General features: G+C 39.3%; 1 long non-coding RNA gene across 1 annotated transcript; it reads right to left on the bottom strand.

Annotated features, from left to right (window-relative positions):
• Positions 3,106–5,158, bottom strand: LOC110395315. The gene is made up of 3 exons (XR_002436331.1): positions 5,095–5,158; positions 4,787–5,004; positions 3,106–3,174 (listed from the first exon to the last, which is right to left on the bottom strand). It is a non-coding gene; the product is annotated as an uncharacterized LOC110395315 (long non-coding RNA).

The following is a 6,199-nucleotide window of genomic DNA, read 5'->3' as shown; positions in this document are numbered from 1 at the left end:
TATTTAGTAAATTAGTTTGTTTCTCCTCAGATTGTTGCCGCTGTTCTTTGCTCTCAGGGCCATCTCCCTACCCTTTTCCCCTTTCCCCTTTTTCCCGGGGTGTGGGCCCTTGGGTCCCCCGTCCCCTTTGTCACGGAATCGGGCCTAACGCCCGTAAACCGTTGACATTTAGTATCAGCAACTTCAGGCATCTGCCTCTGATCTCTCCCAGGGCCTGGGATTATTACAGCTATTTTGTGTTGACCGAGGAAATAAAAAGAGGAGCAACTCAGGGATGTCTTTCTTTAAAAGGTCAAAATGAAATGTAACGTTGGAGCCTTGGTGAGATTCAGAGACCAGCCCTGAGGAAGCATTCCAGGATTTCTGCACCAGGATAAAGGCAGGTAATTTTCACAGGGTTTGCCAGCTGGGACACTGCTTCCAACATGTTGTTTTCATGGACAACGAAATGCCAGCCTGGGCCTTCTGCATGGTCTGGGCAGCACTGCCTAGCTGCCAGGGGCTCATCATTGTCCTTCAGCTGGGAGATGTTACAAATCCATCTTCCAAATCTGCTAGGCAGTATCTAAGTCATTGTCATATCCCTTTGACAACCAATATCAAGGCTCTCTCTTTTTTTTTTTTCTCTGTACAAAAACAAAACAAATATCAGGTTTATCTGGCATCTTACATCTGGCTTATCTTACAAAACTTAATCTGATTAGGAAGAAAGTAACTTGTAAATACAGACAACATTTGACTTAGCTTTGTTATTTTTTCCTATCAGTGTCTGAAGGTTCTGAGGATTTTTGATAATACTCACTTCAAGCATTTTAAATATACAAATCTCATGCCAAATATCATTTAACGCAGTATAGCGAACAGTCTGAACTATGAGTTCTTTAAATCTGTCCTCGGACGTCAGGGCTATATCCCTACAGGTCGTGCAGAAGTTCTCTTTAAACATTGGGTGCTCTTCCACGGGCATTAGCTGGCATTTCTGCTCGCACGATGATGGAGTCTGGTTCATAGGAATCTGAAAGCACTCTGAATCCCACAGGATGTCATTAAGGAGTTCACAGAAGATCTTTCAACAGCTAATCAACACCACCTCACCTATGCACCACCCGGCACTCATTATGATCAGCTGCGAACGATATTCCAATATCAACTACAGGGCGATAAATCATGAAAACGGCACCGAAAGAGCTGTTAGCCGCAAGAAAATGTAAACAAAGACGCTTTCGCCGTTTCTTACGCCAGTATTGCTGCCTGTTTGTTAGCAATGAGCTCCACCTGCTGGACCATGCCAGCTCGCACCAGCGCCCAGCCCAGGCGCAGTCTCCTACCGCACACGTAGCTCTTGCCCCCACCTCCAAGCATAGCGCGCGTTTTCTATGCGTATCCTCCCAGTCCTCATGAAGTGCAGCTGACATATGTTGTATCGTTTGTTTCTAAGCGCGCTTGGAGGTATGTCAACAAGTTGCAGACTGTAGTTCTAAAATAAATCACCAGTCAGTTGTTCAGCACAGGAATGTGGAAGGACAAGCTACAATCCTAATGATCATCCTTGTTTTTCCTTTGTGCTGCCAGGTACAAATGTGAAAATAGGCTTTTACCCTTCCCTACTTATTTTAGGCTTATTACCCTATCTTGCAACATGGCACTCTTATCCTGACATTTGCCCCTTAGGAAATCACAACAGAATTTCTCCAAAAGATCTGATTTTCCTGGCTCCAATACCTTCCCACTACAGACTACTCGACTCATACGAAGAAAACACAATCTTGTGCCATCTTATACTCCTCAAGTCCTCTGCTTCAGATGTCATATCAAATGCACGCATGCAAATTGTGACATTTAGAGTATCCAGTCTTCATTTGTTGCTTCTTAATATTATCTTAATATATTAATTTTGTAAATATTATGACAGATGAAAATTTCATGTAAATCACTGGAAAAAAATGGCAATGTAGGTTTAATATCTGTGCTGAGTCACTAAAACATTATTATTGCCTGTGTGGAGCTTAGTACAGCCATGAAAGGAGTTGTAGTGAATGTTTTTGAGCAGAAAATGGCCCTGAGCAAGCTAGAGCTTGAAGAGGAGAAAAAAAATGTCACAAGAGTCCCTGTTTCTCTCTCAAAGTTGAGGCAACATGGATATGTGTCTGTGTCAGAGGCAAAAATAAGTAGTGCAGAGAGGGAACAAAACAGAACCTGTCTGGAACCACGTTTGAGTAGTTTTATGCATATGCCCCAGAATTCAATTCATTTTCTCCATGAAACACATGTGCCATGCAGGAATCTGATTAGGAAAAAATCCATTTTTAATTTTTTCCTTTGATAGAATGGAATATATCTATTAAACAGAATGTACAGTCTACAATGTTTATGGTAAATAAATTCTTTCTACCTGTGATTTTGTTCTCGAGAACACTCAAGGACTCTAGATAATAGCATACAATTCAGCAAAGAGGAGAGCATGAGCTATCATTATGAATAGCTAAAAGGGCCTCAGTTTCCTTGGGGGCTTTGATTTCAAGAATGAAGAACTGTGGGTTGTTTTTTTTTCCATCCCAGTATTACCATTCTAGCATTCCACGTGATAACAATAAAAGTTTTATAAGCATGGAAAAACATTGGTAGGGACAGAACTAATAATAATAAAAAAATATGTCAGTGATATTAGCAAACAAAAGCACCAGAATTAGAGTTACTTACCAAGTATTCCGTGATTACCCATTATTATTTATGAATGGAAACAAAAATATTGATTTATGGAAAGATGGAAGGAGCCACTGTTTTTACTGCCTGAGAAGAATGCTCTTGTAATTTTTGTTATGACAAAGCATGTTTACAGACATAGAATGAGAAAATAAGAGAATCATTTAGGATAAAATGGATCTTTGTAAGTCATGTGGTCCAGTTCACCATTCAAAGTAGAGCCAGTCTCAAATCCAGCTTTGACACTATGAGGTTGCTCAAGGCCTTGCCAAGTAAAATGTTGTCTACAAGGATTTAGGATTTCACACTCTTACTGGGCAACTTGATCCAGAATTTCTCAATTTTCATTATAGTAATTGTTTCTGTCTCAATATTTAATTGGAATTAACTGTCTGTATGTTTGCATTTTGTGTCCATTACCCTTTGCATTGGAAGCTGTGCACCTCCGAGAGGAATCTGGCTCAGTTTTCTCTGGAAAAAAAAATTGAGATGCAGTCTTACAAGTGCTACAGAGTAGATGGCATTAATAATTTTCCCTCTTCCCATGGCTGTGGCCTTGCTCCTACAGTCTCATACATTGCTAGTCTTCACTGCAATACATACAAATTGGTTCCATATGAACCTACCATTGATGGCACATTTTGCTGTAATATAATTGCAATGCTGTTTCCAGAAGTAGACCATAGTTAACTGTAGTTGTTATTTGATTAATAATACTACCATGCATGCCGTAGTATTTATTCCTAAGAAATACCATAATGACATTCCGTAGGCTGGACAATCCTTCCTATGAGCTGCGTAACAAAACATTATGTGGTCAGATGTGCATATTGAACTGCAGTTAAAGCACACACTGCTTTGCACTTCTGTAGTTAGTTTTATCCAACACTAACGAAGTTTTGCAGAGCTCCTACAGAGCAGGTAATTATGACATCGCTTATACAGAGGGGAGGAACTGAAGCATAAATAAGCAACAGAACTAATTTTAAAGTACTCGGTGATGGCCTAAATGATCTCTTACTGAGTGGGAGTTTGAGAAATGATTTAATTGGAGGAGAACTAGGTCAAGGCTAAGTGCTTTTGAAAATCTCACGCTACCTTTTCTAACTGAAAGTCAAGCAGAGGACAGAAGACAAGAGAAGGCACTTACTCTAATCCTTGAATTTGAGTGCATATCATACTCATAGACAGAAAGCTGAATTCCTCCTCCTCAGGTGCTAACATTCTCATCAGGAGCAACACAATGTAATAGCAGGAAAAAACTGTTTAGTGCCACAGTTCTGGGGGAAAGTGTAGCCAGACAGGTAGATGGATGTAATAGTAGACAGATTCGTGAAACCGCTTCAGCAACTGAGGTGTTAAATGCTTTGTCCACAGTACATTGGTTTCCAGGACACTTTGCCCCTCTAAAGGACATTTTTGAAAAAATGATATTTTCCATTAACACCGTCTTTATCAGGACAACCTGTCAGGTCATCCTTTTAACAACTTATTTTCATAGCATGAATAGATAGTTCAAATTGTGAAATGCCTCCCAGAAACAGTAAGTTTTTCCTTTTATTTAGTGGTATCAATATATTTCTCCAAAAGAAAATAAAAGATCTCAAAAAACGTTCATGCTTGAGCAGGGAAATTTGGTTCCTTTGTTTTCTTGATCAACTTTTTAAGAATAGCCAGGAATATTTTCCCATTTGGGGTACTCAGTATGGTGCAAGGAAAATCAACACTGGAAAATGCTGACTTTATGAAGTGATGTAACTGAAAAATCTGGAAATTGCTACACAACTGATGAGTGCCACAAGATGGCACTGCTTTACACCACCTGATTTATTATAAAAGGTATACTAAAGCGATAAATAGAAAAATATTTTACAGCAGAAAGGAGTCCTAGATGGGCACACATATATTCATGTAGAATGTGTGTATTCACATGACTTGCAGCCCTAAGATTAATTTCACTCCATTTTCCAGAACAACAACATGACACAGCATACCATGTTTTGATCCTGGGGAAGAGGAATTTGTTTCATGTTGAGAGAAAGAAGGATCAAAAAAGCTTCCCAGGCACACCCAATACACTCACCTTGGTATTGCTGGTTGAAACTTAAGACAGTTGATGCTTATTCATACCAAAAATGTTGTGTCTCTATGAGTGGGCAGGACTATAAAGCACAGGTCGCATTCTTCTCCACGTTCCTGTCGCATTCTTCTCCACGTTCCTGCATGAATGTCAAGATCAGTTTTGCCTTCAGGTCTGGGAGAGCATGGCCTGAAACATCGCTGCAGTCCTCAGGGAACAGGCTGTTCCAAAAGGCAAAAGGAGGAAGTCATTCATTCCCAATTACTTCAGCAGGAAAATGTATGCCATTAAAATGTTTATATTCAAAATACCTGTCCTGCTGGGGAGCTTGTCATATTGCTAATTAATACACAGCCTGTCTTTGTATCTATCCAGGTGAGGGGAAACCTTTCTAGTGGTGGGAAAATATTTAAACTGTGAATCAATTAATTTATTTATTTACTTATTCTGGTATATCTTTGAAAGACAGGTGGAGGACATTCATCTCTGAATTTTGAGTAGCCACTCATCACCAGTACTGTGTGCTTCCACATAAAGCCAAGGATAATAGGAAAGCTCGCAATGAAGTGTAACCTGCCACAGGTATATCATCAAAAATTTGAACACGCAATTTGTCATTTCATGCGCTGAGGACTTTACCTTCTATAATAAGGAAGCTAGTATTACCTTATCCAGAGTAGCTATGAATTAAGCTGTTACTTAAACATGCCTGTGACTTCAAGCCAGAAATAGGGAAACTGTTCAAAAGTTCAGATCAAACACTCTGAGACCATTTTAACATTCCTTTCAACTCTTTACTCTGAAGCACACTGAAAGCCCCCAAGTTGGAGTGGACAACAGCGCTTCCAGCAGGCCACAGCAATGGCTAAAAGTACATTTAAGAAAATCTTTCTTATATTTGCAGCCTATCTTCTCATCCAAGTAGTTACATCTAGTTAGAAAATGCCTAAAAATGAAGATCAGCCAATCTTCACTGCAGAACTTATTGCCAGCTTAGGACTTTTGTAACACCGAAGGGTTATTTTAATTTACTGATTCTAGAAGGAATAACAAAGCAAAGCTCATGTAGTATAAACAACTATTTGAAACTACTAAAATAATCTGTGTTTGGAATTACAAGGATAAAAAAGAAAATGTTTAGCCACAAAATGGCATCGCATATGCAGAAATACTACTTCGACAGAGAAACATCAAATTTCTTAAGCACTGCAAGAAACCTTTAAAAAAAGTATTAATTTGTTCATTTAAAATATTTTCCTTCCTCTACTGAAAGAATACTTCTGCTAGGATAGTCGGTTTTAAGAGAACATTACTCCATTGATTAAAAGTCCCCTCCCATAGGAAAACAGCTTTGCAGGAATTATTTTAGCTGCCTTCATGGAAGACAAAAGTGGAAGGGGAGCAGGACCAGGAATT

Source organism: Numida meleagris, chromosome 3 (genome assembly GCF_002078875.1).
Source record: "Numida meleagris isolate 19003 breed g44 Domestic line chromosome 3, NumMel1.0, whole genome shotgun sequence".
Taxonomy (NCBI): domain Eukaryota; kingdom Metazoa; phylum Chordata; class Aves; order Galliformes; family Numididae; genus Numida; species Numida meleagris.
Note: the sequence above shows the minus strand (reverse complement) of the source record. Positions and strands in the feature narration are given on the sequence as shown.